Consider the following 18,451-nt stretch of genomic DNA (forward strand, 5'->3'; position numbering starts at 1 on the left):
GAACAAAGGCATGTTACTAGTAAAAAACAGTCAGATGCTTATTATTATCTAAAATTCATTTTGTCTCTGAGTATCACCAACAGAATTGCATCTACTAGAATCCATCTGAAGAATACTTAAGACTATTTATGATTTCAGCCAGTTGCTTCCTCCAGCTGGGTCAAGCTTGCGTGCAAGCTGTAACATCTCCAGTATGTACTAGACCAGAATCCTCCTGACTGTGCACTAAATCATGGTTTTATCTGTTTTATTTGACAGTAAATTATTTTTCCTTTAATGGAAAGCAGGTTTTTTGTGGGCTCGTCTAGAATTGTTCACCACAGACTTGATCCAAAGATCCTGGAAGTTGGTGGGTGTTAATAGAGTTTGGCATGTAAGCTTGGATTAAAAAAGTCATTACTGTGTCTACTGTCAGTGATTTCTCATTTGCCAGTAAGACTTAACTTTGATCCCAGTCTGAACTGACAAAAACATATTTGGAAACGGATGAGGATAAACAGGAGTTGGCTCTAAAGCAGGCAAGGTGAGGAAACCAAGTCTGCTGGTGACGTGTTTCTCCTTACCACAGTGTATTTCACAGAAGATTTTTCTCTATACAAAAAAGCAACTTTTACACAAAACTGATTAAAAGTGACACTAGTACGTGTACAACACTGAGGGAGGGGGGGCATGGGTTGTTTTTTATTTTCAGTAAAAAAATTCCAATTTGTTGAAGCTGGTGCTGCTTACAGGAAATGGCTGTTCTTGGCAGACAGTAAGTGTGATCATCTCCCAGGACTGTTTTTGTGGTGGTTGTTTGTTGTTGGTTTTTTTTTTAGATGTTTCAAATAAAGTCCCTTCTTTGAGATTCAGAGCAATTTCTCACATCAGTTGGTTTCTTGGTATTTTATGCTGTGCTGTCTAGGAGAAGATGCTTGGGCAGCTTTCATTTGGACAGCATCCTACCTTGGCAGTGACATGGAAGTCATAGCTTGGGGTGATCCTTTTGTAAGCATTTTGGGCTGGGTTGGGTAGCAAGCTGCAGCAATTTGCATGTTGCTTAAATCTAATACTATTCCATTCACTGTGCTTTAAAACAGTCTCATTTCACTTTTGCTTTTAGATGACAAGTGGGAGTTCAGTTGTGAGTTTCATCAGAAAAGATTTTCATCCTCAACACTTTTCCTGCATCGTTTCTTAATCCTTCCCCACTCTTCCGCTGGGTGTGGTAACAAATCTGAACTTTTACTATATTCCATTCAGTTGGCGCCAGCAGCTTTTTGAATATTAGGTTATAGCTCTGTACCCTCTAGCCAACCCTTCATAGTGAAGCAAATCAATGCATTTTATAGTAAACGCTTTCTGTTATAAGAACTACTTGCAAAAAATGGCCTTTTCCAGAAGATGTGTACTGTTCAATGAACAGTCACATGGTTACTTCCAGGTTTTCGTTTTTCCCAAGCAGAGTGGAGAAAAGCTCTCTTTCATTAGTAATTCTGATCAGGCAAAGCTTTTGTTGCCTCTTTTATTTATTATACTAATTACAAAAAAAAAAGAAAAAGCAAAATTAGTGCATCTCAAAGCCTGTATTCATTTATTTGCACCTCCTATGCTGTATTCTCCAAAGCCAGTAAAGTCAGTCTCACTTCTCTGAGACGTGATTGTCAAATTTTGGAGATAAGTGATATTATTCAAAGACCTCAAGAAAGAGAACTATTCCTTCTACCTATGTAAAATTTTCTCCATGGGGAATTATTAAACTAGTCTCTTGGTGCAGAAGGAAATAATGAGCTAATCTGAAGCTGAGGTGCTATCGGTCCGTTTCAAACCCGGCTTGTCTCCTGTTTCCAACTTTTCTGCATGCAGATGCTGTCCAATTAGTTGGAAGGCAGAAGTAGTCTCTTGACTTGATTTTGCTTTCCAGGCCAAATGCCTGGAAGCTAGGGAGGGAAATGGATGGCACTGGAATAATAACCACCTTCCCTGAGTCTGAGCAAAGCAGTTAAGACCCATCTTTTTTTCAGTGTTTTCATGTATTCTGCCAAGCTGTACAATAGCTGTTGGGGGAGGAGGAGGAGGAGTTGTGTTTTTTCCTTTATTCCTTGGTTTATCCAAGCTATTTGGTTTTCATTTCTTTTTTTTCAATCACTAAACTAAGAAAGCAAGCAAGGAAGATGATGTTTTGTTCTGCAGTTGTGTGATTAAAAATGCCTACTCCTACAGTCTTGCACAAAAGCCTCTTCTGAAGTTTTTACATTCTTTTATTCCTTTCTTTCCCCACCCTGAACTCTCCACCCAAACTGACATTTCAGCCTTATGAAATTGGAGGTCTGCTCTCTAATTGAGATTTAGAACAGTGTAGCCCAGTTGCCATAACTTAAATAAGACTTCTTTGGTTGTTCCTGAAGAGTGACTTAATTTTCCTAGCTGCTTTTCATGCAACAAGGACCAGTAAAAGTAATGTGAGCTGAGAAGCCTTGCCCCTTCATTTCCTGCACAGTGCTTACAGCATCCTTCAGGAAAGGCACTGCCGCAAAGATCTGCTGCTGCTGCAGCTGAAGCAGGTTTTCTCCATCAATAATGCAGGCCCCTAAGTCATCTGTGTATAGTTGTAAAGTTACTCATTCAGCATTAATTTTACAGATGCCTCTCTCGTGGAAAATTCAGCTCTGTACTTGGGAGGGAATGGGAGTGTTTCTGAAAGCAGTTCAAGTTCAGTCTGACCTCACCAGTTTGGACACACACTGAAATGTGCGTCCTTCTCCATTTGCTGCACGGTTATCATTCCCAGAGCTGAATACCAGCAAAATCACAGCTCCTCCATCTTCTAGGGACTTGCAAAATAAATGTTTTAACATCATTTTCAGGCTGTGCTCCGTGAGCTGTTCTTTCAAAGATTTCGCCTCGAGGAAAAATAAGGAGTAGCTGTCATTTGAAATTTACTCAGCGTTGGCTAAATGATGGCATTTGTCACTTCTGCTCTCCTTGTTATGAATAACAAGGAGGACTGGCCCTCACATGTGTCAAACTGGATACTGCGTTTTGTTAGTTCTTCTCCCTCTTTGTTCTCTTAGGAAACAGGAGGCAATTAATATAGTCAAAAAATGTAATGTGGCACAACCCTCCCCTTTTTTTTTCCTTTGTGTAGTATTCCAACACAAAGACTGTCGAAGGCATTATGTACATCACGTTTTGAAAACATGTTGGTAAGGCAAACTCACTAAGAGACTCCAGGTTGGCCAATTCTTTGGGACCTGATCTAAAATAATTGGCATGTTTGCTTTACGCTGCAGCTTGTTTCATGTTGTTGACCTTGTATCCTTGGTGTCTGAAGAGCTGTCATAGCAGTGACATGTGTCTGAGCAGTCTGAAGGAATCCAGCAATTATTTTAATATTTTGCATAATACTGGTGGAATGTAATAATTCAGTGTGAGGGATCATATCCAATTACCTCATTCCCTAAAACTGGAAAAACGGTGGAAGTTTGGTGATAAACGTTAGCGGAGTGAGAGAGAAGTGTAACAATTTGTGACATTCTAGTCACTAATTTTTTCTTTCCCTTTCTCGTTTTTTTGCAGGGCATGTTTTCGAGCCATTTTTGAGGAGATGTGGTGAATGTAAACTTGCTCTCTTGGGGGCGAAATTCTGGTAAGTGCTGCAGTCTTGATCAGTTTTGGCTTTCAATGAAAATTTCAGAAATATTATGTTAGCTTTTATTTCAGTTTAATTTTTTTACTTGATGGGAAATGCAGCTCACAAAGCTGCACTTGATTACACGTTTTTTTTCCTCTGGTATGGAGACGCACAGTATGAAAAGCACTGACAGAAAGCAGCATGCTGGGCCTCAAGGCGAGGATTGCAGTTTCATTTGCTCCTGTGGCATCTGCTTATTGTGCTTGTAGCTGTTACATTCAGCTGAGGAGTGGCTGAAAACTAGTAGAAGAAACCCAAAGCCTAATTGTAAAACAAGGGAAACAAAAAGCATGTTAGAGGTAAGAAACATGAGCAGCAACAATAATGCAGAGGGAATAGTGAGGATGTCTAGTCAGTGTGAAATCTTTCCATCCAATCTCAAGTCTCCACATGGAGCTAGAAGGAGTTGCTCATTACTGTGACATAAGGAGGTAGTTAGTGCTCCTGTGTGATGCACCAGGTTTCCCATTCCTCCTTTCCATTTCTTGTGACAGGCTTTGCTGCTTCTGATTGTTCCGTGCACACTTCTAGAGACAACAGCTTCCTACAGGTTGATGTGGGCTGCAGTGGGAGTGTGGCATGTTGTGTACAGCATAGCTGTGTTCCTGAGTTATGCCACCGTGAGAAGAAGGGAGGCATCAAAGAGTGGAAGATAATTAGTGACATGCCCCAACTGGAGGGAAGTAATCCTGAGAAAGCTCTTCGTAGCTTTCTCTTTTTCTATCCAGTCGAACCTAAAAAAATAATAATAATCCCAGCAACAAGCAAAAACAAAACAAAACGAAGCAGCAGATCCCCAGTGGTTTTTAGACTTACCTTGCTTTTCCCTCTCAGAGACTCAGTGTGGATGGTACATTCCACCAGTATTATGCAAAATATTAAAATAATTGCTGGATTCCTTCAGACTGCTCAGACACATGTCACTGCTATGACAGCTCTTCAGTTGATCACTGGCACCCTTAGAAAAAAATTGCTGGCGGAAGGTTGTGTCCCTTTTTTCCCTTGGCCAAGAAGAGTGTTGGACTAGAATTTTTCTTCAGCTGATGTGTACAGATTGCAGATGAAAACCAGCTTATTCTCCATTGGCAAAGGACTTCAGAGTAAGATAGCCTGCAGGAATAGAAAACCCCAAATCAAAGACTGGTGCTATGAGAACACTTGTTCCTTTCTGCCATTTAAAAAAGAAATAACAGATGTTGTTTCATCATACAGAAGAATCTGGATTAACTTGCAGATGTTTAAATGTAGATAATGTAGCCTTCTGCAGAAAGTATAGTCTAAAGTGAAGAAAAAATGAAATGATTAAGATCAAAATTAAAAAAAAAAATCTGCCAAATTCTTGAAAAGTCCTGTACAGCTATACCTGGGTAAACCATGCTGCCATTCTTTTAAGTAATTTTCTCTCTACTTGTATGCCCAAAGATGAGCTATAGACCAGTTGCGTGAACTTACATCACATGAGATTTTATTTTGTGCTTTTTCTGTTGCTGCAAGAGAAGATCTATATCTAATTTGCTTTTTGATGGTAGCTACTATACTTTGGTACTGCAAGTTGTCTGATGTCCTTACATATTGGGTGATCTTTGTGTGACATGTGACGAAGCTGTAGTGCTCACAAGTCAAGGAGCAGCATCGTAATGCCAAAATAGTGTTGCTGTGTAACACAAAGGAAAATAAGGTTATGGGCAGACATGGTAGTGAGATTGTTGTGTTTAAATTTCCCTTCAAAATTGCATCAGTTATCTAGGCCCAATGAAGTAACATAGTTTGAGAGCAGCAAGAGGAAAGAGATTAAGAAACACATTCATTGGAACGAGAATAATTTTGGTTGGAAGAAACTGCTGTATGGCATCTTGCCCCCTTGAAGCAGATCCTATTAGATCAAGTTGGTCGGGGCCTTGATTTTCAAAATTCAGGTGAGCTCCAAGGGTGGAGGCCTCTCTGGGCACTTGTTCCTGTGTCTGACAGTCCTCAGAGTGAAAATGTACTTCCTTGTTACTTCTCATTGTTAGCACTCACTGTTGATCAATGTGTAGCTTGCATCTTCTCTGCCTGTGAGAGAGGAGTTTTGCTGAAGAACCTTCCAGCCCCAGATCAGGGAAGCTGCGTCCTGTGGCTCCAAAGAAATAAGGTGTCACATGGATGCAGTAGACTTGTTAGTGGGGATAAAAATACAGTCTGGTTCATTGAGGATCTACTTGCACAGTGTTGTTCAGCCTTTAGTTCATGGTCAGACTTGGGGAGCATGGCTGCTGACTTGTCTGAATTTCAAAACTAAGGAGAAAGTGATATTCCTGAAAACTTCTTGTTCAGAGATAGAACCCAGTAAAAAGGCACTGTTCTCACTGCTGGTTTGTATACATTCTAGAATTTCTTTGAGCCAGTTTGGAGCTCGCTTTGTGGTACTCCATGCTCCAGGATTTTGCACAATAATTTAATATTGTTTTCCTGGAGCCATTATTATATGTAAACAGACTCTGCAATTTTGCTTGTTTTCACAGCTGTTCCTTCCCCTCTTCCCACTTCAAATTGTTTGCAAAATCTCATTTTGAGGAAGAATAATCAGGAATCAGTTTCTGGTCTGTAAGGATCTCTGAAACATCTCTGCCCCCACTGTTCGTTTGCCTATGTCAAGGAAAGAGTTTTGTCTTCTCTCTGTCCCTAACCCACTAAATCCAGGAAGTCTGGACACTAAGAGAACACTTTGAATTTATCCTGACATAGTAGCTAAGCTCAGAGGCACAAAGGTCACTCACTCATCTTGGATCAAAGTCCTAGAAAGGGTCATACAGCCTCCAGCTCAAAACTTCATAATGGATTTAGGAGCTGATCAGAGAAGTACACTTGAGTGATTTGAGGGAAATCTTGATTAATTTAAAACTCACTCAGCTAAGCTGATGGTATCTTCCTGAGCAGTGTGAGCAGAGACCTCTTTTGATGAGATTTCTGTAAAGCAGCCTTGTGGATGTCTGAGCAAAAGCTGCTTGGCACTTAGGTGTTTGACCCATGTGGTATTGAACAAGATGTTTGGTGGGAGGTCACTGAGTGGCCTTCTCTCCATCATATAAAACACTGACACAACTGCAAGGAGTCCCAAGAAGTACAGCTGAAGTACAAAAGAAAACTTTGGAGTGATCTGTTTTAGATTTTTTCCCTATTCTTTGCCAGTCTGAATGCCCCTTGAAACTCAGGCCTTTTGTAAAATTTTTTTTGCATGTCTGAGCATGGCTTATTCTGTACCATTTGTGGTGTTTTGTCCCTGTTCATCTAGGTTCTGTAGTTGGTTATATCTTTTAAAAATTTGGATTTTAGTTGCTAAGATCTCCTCTAGTGTTTTGGGTTGGATTTTTTTTACCCATTAAGGACAATCAGATTCCTCTTCTCTTAGCAGATAGTGCTTGCTTTGATTTTTAGAAATAATATTAAAACAAATTCTCAGTAACTTGATGCATACTTAGTTTGGTTGCCTTTAGAAAAGAAATATTGTGTTCCTCTGTAGGTTCCTGTGTGTCTGATCTCCATGGCATAATTATTGACATCAAAATTGACATTTTGACTACCAAGAAGTGAATATAGAATTTCTCATGGTGATTTTTCTTCCTCGTCAGGTTTCTGACATAAAGTATTATAGATCGACTATGTCTTATTTGCCGAGAGCTTGCAATAGGCATCTTACACCATAACTTTTTTACCTGAATTCTGCCACAGCCACAAGAGGCTTTGCCAGAATCATTAGCTGTTCTTTGTTATTACAGATGACCTGGCATGTTTTGGTACTATTTCCAGTAGCTTTTAGTTTTCCCGAGTCATTAATTTGGGCACTGATGCACCTCTTGATGTGCTTCTGTTGTGGAACTTCATTATTTTTTCTTGTGGGATGAAGATTATCATACATCCTTAGGAAGGAAAGTGTGTGGAAACTTTTGAGCATTTAAATTATGTTGGATTTTACTACAATTTGCAATGCTATGCTTGTAATTCCCTCAATTTTAGCCTGTTTCTTCTCTTCCAGTCTACTCCATCTGAAAGATGTGTATGTTGGTGCTGCGAGTGGTAAATGTTAAAGCTGGTCCATAAGTTGCATAAGGAATGCAGCTTGTCCCCTTCTCAGCACTGCACCTTTCCAGACCAAATTGGATTGAATTTAGCCTGCTATCATAATATATGGGAAGTGTTGTCACACTTTTGTGCAAGATAACTCCATTCAGGGAAGCTGAGCTCAGCCTTTGGCAGCAGAGAACTTTGTGTGCCGGCCTCTCTCGTGTGTTCTTCTAAGTGTTTTCCAAAGCTCACTCTCAAGTCTCATGCAGTCACAGAATCACTAAGATTGGAAAAGACCTCTGAGGTCACCTAGTGCAATTGTCAAGTTATCCCCACCATGCCAACTAACCATGTCCCTCAGTGCCACATCTCCGCATTTCTTGACCACCTCCAGGGACGGTGACTCCACTACGTCTCTGGACAGCCTGTGCCACTGCCCCACCACACTTTCTGAGAAGAAACTTCTAACAGTCAACGTGAACCTCCCGCAGTGTAACTTAAGGCCATTCCCTCACATCCTTCAGTTTAGTTGTTGGGTTTTGTTTGGGGCTGAACTTGAGACAGTCCAAATAGGATTGATCTGTGGGCCACTTGTCTGGACGATCCTTCTGCCTTATCCACTGGAGTAGAGATAAGGAAGTACTGGTAGGACAGCAATTGGAGTACATTCTGCTGCACTTCCTGGCTTTCTGAGCTGGCTCAGTGACAGAAATCTTTGAATCATAATGTTACAGTATCTTGAAGATTCATGATGGAATTTTGCTAGTGATAAACTGTTTTGTTTGCTTTTTTAAAATTCAAGATAACAAACTCTCCAAATGCTCTGCTGAAAGAAGAGCATTAAATTTGCAAGTTCATATGTTTGCTTTAGGGAATGTTGCATCAACTTTGCTCTTTTCAGTGCATGCTTCAGGGTATTTTTGTCACTGTTCACTTGATATAAAAACTCCTGTTCCATCACATTTGCCTATCCTTATACTTTCTGTTCCCCACCCTGTGGAAAACCAAATAAAAATGGTTATGTAATGCACCATAGGAGACACTGCCATCCAGCCTGTTAGTAGTTGAATTCTATCAGATTCAGATACAGAGCACACTCGCACCTGTACTCATACCCAGCTCAAATCATTACTGAAGTGTAGGTGCAGCTTGCAGCAGAATGGTCACACCGACCTGGTAGCAGGATTGTAGAGCTTGTCTCCGGTTGCTAGGAAGTGTCACCTCTCCAGTGAGCCCACGCAAATGGAGATTTATTTCTTCAAGGGTCAGTAATTCATTAGTTGTTTTTGTTTTTTGTCAGAGGTTGGTAGTTTGGTCATGTTTAGGAGTTTTATGCAGAGATCAAAATACAAAGATTTTGTCTTGCCAGCATACAAGTTTTCCCTCCAAATCACAAAACCTCTCAAGCTGTTCATGGGCTGACCAGGGGCTTTTAGCATGGACAAATCACTCCAATTTCCCATGCCTTGTTTCAGGACTAGCTTGAAAAAATTAGGCTGAAGTCATGCCAAAAATCCAAAATGGCAACAAAGAAAGGAAAAAATCTCACAGCAAACATCCAGCATGGAGAAGACTGCCAAAGCTGGAAGCTGTTTGTTCCAAGTTTATAATCAGGCAGCAGCAGGGTCTTAGTAGGTAACGTCACCACCACGCAGCAATCTATGGGAGAGGGAGGGAGTGGGATCTGCATGGTGTGCTGTGCAGTGCAGTGTGTGGACTGGGCACAGGATTACAGGGACCAGAGAGTGTGATTTCTGGGCAGCAGATAAGGCAGTAGCGGTGAGACTGCATGTTGCAATACTAAATATATCTACAGATAGAGCCTAAGTTGAGTGGATAGGATTAAATTTCCCCTTCCTGACACAAATGTGCTGTTTTACAGTACAGCCAATGTGCCAACTTATTTTTAGTGTTTATTTTCTGAAAGAAAGGAGGAAGGGGGCAGTTAATGTAATTCTCTCGATGTTAATTCTGTCTCATCAATACTTCATGGATCTAATAGATTTTAGGGCTAAAATCATTTGGGAGATCGTTTTATCAGTCAAGTATGTCAGCGGCTGCTGAAGCTAAATGGAGGACAGAAAACATCGAGGTGTAGTGTAGGGTGCTGAAGTATCCAGAAGATTTAATTATATGGGGTTTATTGCTGTGTGCCTTTTGCAAAACTTCACGTTGGGCACTAAATAGTTTGCATAGAGGCAATCTACCTCTTCAGTAACAGGTCCCAAGACATAAGTGTCTTTACCACCTCACAGCATAAGCACGCTGCTGCAGTTCTTCATCTCTCTCTTGTTTAAATGCTTCTGTGACATGGACACAATGAAACTGCATGTGGAAGAGCATGAAGAAGAGGAGAGATCTCACTGTAGATTACCAAAGCTGAGTATTTTTGCACATGGAGTTATTTATATTAATCAGTTTGCTGAGCTCAAAGATAAAAGGAAGCCTGGGAAGCAATCCAAGGTGCTCAGAGGTGGGGAGACTCCTGCTCTATGTGTCATGCTCCACGGAAGGCGCTGTCAGAGCTCTCTGAGTCATCCTGCAGCATCCCTGCTGCCAGCAGTGAGCAGCACAGGGAGCTCCAGGACTCCAGGAAAGCCAGCTCCTCCCAAGGCACGTTATCAGGGAAACCACTGGTTAGAAAATACTTATTTTTAGACAGTATCCAAGAGCTGAAATTCATAAAAAGTTTGTGTTTATGCTGTATCATCCTGAAAACCTCAGAGCTATCAGAGGCTTCTGCCGCCTTCTAATAAAGGGTTTTTTGTCCTCATGACCTTTATACCTATGCTGTGCCCACATACAAGGATCTATCTAATACAGCAAGCCATACTGCTCCTGTTGTTTTTAGGGAAGAGAAAATAATAAAAGATTCAACTGTGTAAATGTCATTCCTACCCAACTATCTAGTACTACGAGACAGGGAGAAGTCTGCTTTGAAATTTTCCCTCCAGCAAAAGCTTGAAAAGCCTTGAAGATTGTGTGCAGCCTTGATCATATCATGCAGCAGCTGTAGTGAGAAATACAAAAGCTAGTAAGGTCAGTCTGTGAGGGTTTTGAATAGTGTTCAGAGAGGTGAGAATCCTGCCTTCCTGCTATTATGAGGTGGTATCCTGTAATCCTGTAACAACCATACTGATGTAGGCTTTGCATTGTTGTTTTTTTTTTTTTAACTAACTGTATTCCTCATTGAATTTAAGTTATGCAAGAATCATACCAACCCCAAACCAGCAAATATAGGGATATAAGTGGCACAAGACTTTTTAGGTTCTTTAGAACTAGTTAAAAATCATATATATGGCTCGGATGTGACCTCAAACTTCAGTTCACTGCTTTAGTCTTTGGTTCATGAATTTTCTCATTCATGCAGTTAAGGTGCTACTTAGAGAGAAGACAGCCTGGAAAGAAACTTCCACTGCACTTTATCATGAGTCATTTCTCATCCTCTTTTGTCATTTGTTAACAGTTTTATCTTTTTTCAGTGGGAACTTACACCTGATTACAGTATAATATTCTTGAAGCCCATGGTTGCATCACAATGCATCAGCACCCATTGCTGCTGGATGCTCATTTTGGTGAACTGTAATTCAACCAAATCATCAGTTTAGGAAAGTTTTCATTTAGCTATGATATTTGTTGTAGCATATGGCATCTAGGAATTGTCCATTTTTTGCCCCACAGCTAATTCCACATTATTAGGACAGTAGTCTCCCTGTGCACACCTTTTACTGCCATAACATCATCCCTTTATCCCCCTTTTCTTCTCATTTACATCACTTGATGAGTTCAAACAATTTTGGTGGTTTTTTTTTTCATCTAAGGTAGAGGCTGAAAGAAGATCCAGTACGTGAAATTCTGTTGTATCTGTAGAGCAGAATATCTCCAAATATATCTGTAGACATAGAGAAAATGTAGAGACTGACAGCTGATATATCCTGTAGTCTTCTCATTGTTTTCTACCATGGTGACATGCCAAATCTGTCAAAACACAGAGAAACCAATCTGCATATGATGGAAGTGGCTTTTTTTTGTTCTCTGGAAACACCATGCAACATGTACAGCCCTATTTTTAAGGCATCCCCTATAACCATTTTGTTACATGCTACGTATCTTTGTAGGAGCCCAAGATTATTACATTTGCTTTTTAAAAAGTTTTGCTCTTGAGTTTTGCCCTTTAAATTACTATAATTACATAGGGAGGCTTAGTTTGAGTCTAACTATCAGTTTTCCTGTATGTCATTAGAAGTTGTTAGAGGATCAGCATGCACAGCTGTAAATGACAGGATATATCTTCCTTGTCTTTTCTGAATTAGACTGTCTATACGGGCAAGTGCTTCAGAAGAGAGTGAGCACTGTTCTAAATTGACATAGCAGAAGGAAAGCTATGGCTCATGGCTTGGAAAGAGCCACTTCATGTGGCTCATGCCCACTGAAAGATGTAACATCCTGCCTGCGATCTCTCCTACAGCAATGTCTAGAAGGTCTACATGCTGTGCAATATGTGTTAGACATCCCACCTTGAAGGCATCCCAGCAGGCAAGTGTTGGACAGGGCTCTGGGTCACAGGGACTCAACTTCCCAGGAGGGAGGTCAGAGCCCTCAGCCATGCACAGGTGGGTGTGCTTAGGAAGAACTCACACCCAGGGAAATCTCAGTCTTTGCCTTTCCCATCCAGCTCAGGTCTCCATGTTTGCAACTGTGTTTAGGTGTGCTTTTATGCAAATGAGATTTGGGTGAATTTATGTAAGAATTCAGTTTTAAATTTTAGGGGAAATGGGGATTGTTAATCCTGTGTTACCAGACCATTTTTACAGCACCTTTAAGGTGCCAGCAATCAAAAGAAATGTGTGTTTTCCCTTTAAGACGTATATTAGAGGCATCGTTGAAAGTCCCATGTACCACAGGGGATATTAAAAAAAGGCACAGTGGTTTCTAGCTGTATTTTAGATTAAAAAAGTAAATTCCTAAGCCATGACTCTTAACCACCTCTTGTTCTCTAGGAAAGCTCCTCACAGACACAATGAGAGACCAATACCAGGCAAGCCTACTGACTTGGTACAGCAATAGTTGTAAGGGTGCTGCTGTGTAGAGAATTTTTGCATCAAATTATCACTACTGCTTCACTCCACTGCAACCAGCAATTCCCATGGTATTTATTTTTCCTGGAATATTTATTTTCTTTTAGATTCTGGCCATAAATATATTCAATGTCTTGCTCTCTTCTTTTTCCTTTGTATCTTTTATGTCTGTGATATATTCCAGAAGCTTTATGGTGTAGCTCTAGATTCTTCTGAGTTGCAGATGCTTCTACATGTCACCTACACACAAACTCTCCTTATTTAAAAATAAATAAAATAAAAAACAACACAAAACTATTTTCAGTTCAGTGGTGGGGGAAGAGGAAAGTGCCGTGGGCACCACTGGTGATTAGTTGTATTGTTTCTTCAGGTTGATAACTAGCTCTGGTAGAAATCTATTCTTTGATGGACAGTTCTCTAGTGATACTGGACAGGGAGAGCAGCAAATTTAATATGCTCTGCAAGTCAGTGTTGGGTGAAGCACCAGAAAACTGAAATTCTGAGATAAATCCCCTTGGAGCTCGCCTTGTCTGCTCATGACTTTCCCTTTCTGGTATTTAACCAGTCTGAATCCAGGTCATCTATCCTAGACTAATCTATGTCAGTAGAGTGGTGAAGTGCGAAGGGAGCTTTTACCTTCTCTCACCCAGAACACATAAGCAAAAGCAGGAGAAACGGAAGTTGAAATCATGGCAGTCCACACAACACGTCAAAGCGGCTGCTGGTAACAGTGCTGATAGGAAGCTGTTCTCAGTCAGTTTGGCAAAACATAAGCTAGTAAAGGTTCCATCAGTGTACTTCTATGGTTACTCGGTAGGCAATGCTGTGTATTTGTTGTGCTAATAAGCTTGACTGTAGCTTTAAAAGGTCCAGCAATCTCCAATTAAACTTTCTGTAATTTACAGAAGTAATTCCTTCTGATGTTCTGTGCTGCCCCTCTGCAAGGATATGGAAAAATCCAAGTCATCACAATCCACTTGTTACACTTTGTAGATGTTGCTCATCCTATGCTTAAAAAAAAAAAAATTGAGAAACAGAATTCTTGAATGGAGTGCAGTTAAATAATTTTCAAAGGCTTTTTAAAGTGTCAGATATGGCTTGCAAGTAGCAGAGACTGGTGCTGCAGATTATTTAAATCTGTGTGACATCACCAGTGGATAATTTAAAAACCCCACTTATTATGTAAATGTATTCAGCCACCAGTAGAAAGCTTATATATGTGAGAAATCATACTTTTTTGCTCTTTAAGTCATCTCACCTGCATTCTGTTTGTTCTCGGTGAAATACAGCATCTGATTATGACTTGGAGTCTCTCCAGAGAGCTCATCTCCAAATTGCTGCCGTGATTTACAGTAACAGCCTTATGAAGCTTCTTGAACCTTTCAGAGCTTCCTGCTTCTTTGTTGGTCTTTTTAGGCCTAACATAATTTTAAATACTTCTTAGTGATTAGATTAGGCACAAGCAATTTCCTTGTAAAATTGCCTGAGCAGATCCTTTGGTAAGCGGTAATAACCTTGTTGTGGCTCAATAGGGTTTGGCAGGATAATTAAAATTGGCTTCGGTGCTGCAAATAGGCATGCGGTAAAACCCTGCAGATCTGCTCAGAAGCTTGGTTGGGTTTCCATAGATGTAGGTTTGCTCATGACCATATGTCTTCTAATTATGGTTTCCACTGCAGTCTACACATTGCTCTAGAAAATCTTAGCTTATCAGTACACTGAATGATAAAGCACTTGTATCACTTACCTCGTAACTGCTCCAGCATTAGATAGATTTGTGTTGATTTGTGCCTTGGATGTTTATGTTAAAACCTTTCTAATCCCTGAATGTTTAAGATTTTTTTTAAAGATAGAGGAAAGAGAGAAGAGCTTAAGGTTTCACACAAATCAAGAATCACTTTGTGAGGATCTTTCCAAATAAGCCTGAGATTTGTACAAAATTGATGACTGCTTTTTCATGCAGGGCCCATATTGATTTTATGCTGCATGACACATCTTGCTAGGTCTCTGTGCAAAACAACCCATGCCAGCCTCCTGACCCTTCCCTGACAACCTCATCGCTTTCCAGCTGAATGTGCCCGGTCCCCCTGCAGCTATTGCTGCAAACATGAATGTACCTTCCAAAATTGTTTCTTGAGCTTCATTTCACACAGCACAGGGATAGCAGAGTGTCGTTGTCCGCACAAAGGCATACACATACATTTCCAACCAGCAGTCAGATTGATCAAAAATATCTTTGGGTAATTAGCACTGTGTATATAGTTAATCGATTTCAGATTAAATGCCACCAGCACTGGCAAAAGGTCATGCTAGGTTTGTTACAGCTTTGAGAAACCCCCTGTTTAGTGTGAGCTGTCTCTGGGAACAGGTATTGTCTTTGTGCACTGCCTGTGACAAAAGAGGAGCAGGGGCTGCAGATTTTGCAAATGGATCTGTAAATGTTATTATCATATTTTAACATATTTTATCTTGGTTTTACTGTGTTGATTTTAAGAAGGTAGCCCTTCAACATATAAGGAGGCAGGTCAATCTTCTTAAGCACTGGGTAGAAACAGCACCTCGTCTTTGGTTTCCCAGGCCATCATTCTCATTATTAGACGATTCTGCCTCCTAGGCAGACAGATTACTTCATACTTTCATTCATTAATGATTTATCAGATGGCTCCTCCCCTAAAGGCTCATCCCTCCTCTCTGCACAGCCCACAGGCAGCCAGCCGCGTGCAGCTGCCAGATGGCACAGGCCCAGCTGGGGCTCGAGCTGCCGGCCTGCCCTCCTTCCCAGCTGCTCCCTCACCTGCATGCTCCTCAGGCCTTCCATTGCACCAAATCCCTGAAATCCCTGTGTTCTCCTATCCTTTCTCTCCAACCTGCTTGCTTATTGTGCTTTTACTACCTGTAATTTTATTTATTATTATTTTCCTTAAGTGAGAGAGTTGAGGTGACCTCCTATGTAAAGCAGAGCTACGCTTTTATTATGGAAATTTTTGGTGGCTCCTTCCGGAGCACTGGATGTTTTGGTGGCAGGGTGTGCTGCATGGTGACTTATGTTTTAGTCCCAGGTAGAATTAGTCAAGAAGAAGGAGCGCCAGGAAAAAAAATGAAAGAGCTTTGTCTGTGAACAGGAAGGTGTGGGTTGGCTTTAATTTCAGGTTTTGCTATCAGGTTCTTGGCACAAGAGCTCTTTTGAAATCCTTTTCCAGTTGTCTGTGTGAGAGAGTGATTTTTATCACATCACTAAAGATGAACTCTCTTCTTGTTCTCCTCTCTGCTGTCAGAAACCAGTTGTACTCTGAGGCCTGGGAAAGGGAGTCCAAATGAAATCTCATGATAAAAGGGAAGAGGTTCAGAATTGCTTACCATTCTCCAGCTTGTCCACCACAGGCGGGTTGTGACTGAATACAGCGGGAGAACAAGGGTTGTAGAACAGAAGCAAAATATAACTGAGGAGAGGAAAAGGAATAAATGAAACTCCCTTGAGTCTTTTACACAGGAATGCATACGTCTTAATCTACTCTTGGCAAGTGGTGATTGATAACTAATTTTCTCTTCCCTCTCCCACACCCTCCCAGCATCTGCAGAAAGGACATGTGACAGGAATAATGAATCTAATTATTTTAGCAGGCCACAATGGAAATTATGAATTAAGGATGCAATGGGCGCCTCAGTAGGCAGAAGTGGACTGTTCCGAGGATGCCTAAAATACCCTCATTGTTTTCAAAAAATTCCTGAATTGTTCAAGTCCCTCCTTGTATCCCTTTGGAACAACACTTTGGGTAAATCAGCATAAAAGGTGTCAGACTGAGGAGCCTCATTACTCCTACAGCTTCAGGACAGCCAGAGCCTGCTACTGAGGGAAGCTCAGGCTTTCGGGTGAGTCTGAGTCAAAATCCGACTGGAATTCTCTCTGCTCTGGGTCTCTGAGCCAGAGCTTTACGCTGCTGCTGTAAGGAGAGAGCTAGAAGAGGGGAATTCAGGCTGCCACACATAATAGGTTAGCTGTTCTGTTGTGTGCTGCAGGACTAATCAATTTGAATGCCTTTGGCTTCGGATGGGAGCGAGGTGGGTGAGAACAGTAGGCGTTTGTGTTTTGAACAGGCAGGTGTCTGAAAACCAGTGTGAGCTCTGAGGGAGAAGAGGCTCTTGCTGCTCCTCAGAGGCTTCCCAGTACCAGCCGAGCAGGCCGTGAGGCTCCAGAGTGCCAAGCGGGAGGCCATGGCGTGGCTGTTCACACGCAAGCTGAGAAAAGAGGCCATTGTGTGGTGATTCGGGACAGAACAAGAAACCAAGAAAAAACCTGCAAGTAACTACTTACTTCAAGGGGTAGTTTGTAAGCAGAGCAGGGATTTGGGACATGGATTCCATGCATCCTCGGGCCAAGGGCATGGCCCGTCAGTTGCAGCAAGACTGATTCATTCCAGATTACAGATGAGAATAGCACTTGAGCTGGAGAAGGCACTTCCGAGCATTAGCAGGTGTGTCAGAACTCCTTCAGGCTCTCGCTACAAACTGTCAAATATGCACATCAACAGAATTAAGGGTTTGTTTGTACTGGGAGATTGCCATCAGTAAAGCCAAGTGTATGTTTATAACATCTTGACCACTTCATAACGATTTTCTGCACATGGGGTGCATTATCACCTTTCCTGCACAGCATGCATTAAGTGTACGAGACAGTGCAGCATAAAGAGTTTGCACTGAATTTCCACCTAGTGCTAACTGCCTGTGGTAAACCACTGCTCACCAAGAAGCTCTTCAGTTTTTCTTTACGTCTTCTTGGCTTTACCACTCGCATTAGAACATAGAAAAGCAGGAATTTGAACCATACAGTTTCCCTGCAAAATATGTACATTACTTTTGTTACATTACTGAGTTGTATCTGTCTCTAGTTTTTAGAAGGAAGGAGTTACTAATTGTGCAAGGTTTTTTTTCTTACATTTAAATAATGTTTTCCTGTATTTTACTTTGTGCCTGTTGCCTCTTTTTCTATCACTGGGCACACTGAGATGGCTTGCCTTGTCTTCGTTGCCGCCTCTCATTGGGCATTTATACTTACTGATCAGATCCCCCTGAGCTTTCTTTTGTTTAGACTCTCATGGTCCCAGCTCTCAGCCTTTCTTCTTATGACAGATGCTTCAATCTTGTAACTATCTCTGTCACCCATTGGTGGACTCACTCCAATAAGTCTGTGTGTATTCTGTACTGGGAAGCCCCATATTGGATCCAGCACTCCATAAGTGTCTCAGCAGTGCTGAATAAAGGGGAAGGATCACTTCCCTTGACCTGTTGCATGGATGCTGTTGGCCATCTTTGCCGTAAGGATGATTGTTGGCTTATTCAACATAGCGCCCTCTGGAAAACTGAGATTCTCTCCTGCTTTCTAGCTGCTCAGCCCTCAGCATGGGGGCAGGACTTTGCATATCACTTTGCAAACTCTACTTCATGAGGTTTCCACTGGCACATTTCTCCAGCCTGTCAAGGCACCCATGAATGGCGCAGAGTCATCTCACGTATCAAATAGTGCTCCCAAACTTTATGAGGATGTACTCTCTGCCATTACCCAGGTCTTTAATGAAGAGATTAAACAGTATTGGACCCAGTATCAATTTCTGGGGCGCATTACTGATCACCTGTTCAGAGGGCCTAGTCTTCCTTTTGTTGC

General features: G+C 41.4%; 1 protein-coding gene across 6 annotated transcripts in view; it reads left to right on the plus strand.

Annotated features, from left to right (window-relative positions):
• The window catches only part of FYN (FYN proto-oncogene, Src family tyrosine kinase), a 130,558-nt gene that overhangs the window by 50,519 nt on the left and 61,588 nt on the right, over positions 1 to 18,451 (plus strand). For 5 of the 6 annotated variants that reach the window (XM_085217465.1, XM_085217462.1, XM_085217467.1 and 2 more), the window contains exon 2: positions 3,559 to 3,628. The exons of the other annotated variant lie outside the window; for it this stretch is intronic. The gene's annotated coding sequence lies outside the window, so the exon portion shown is untranslated. The remainder of the gene's footprint in view (positions 1 to 3,558; positions 3,629 to 18,451) is intronic. 6 annotated transcript variants of the gene reach the window in all.

This window comes from Meleagris gallopavo, chromosome 2 (assembly GCF_905368555.1).
Source record: "Meleagris gallopavo chromosome 2, MGAL_WU_HG_1.1, whole genome shotgun sequence".
Lineage (NCBI taxonomy): Eukaryota > Metazoa > Chordata > Aves > Galliformes > Phasianidae > Meleagris > Meleagris gallopavo.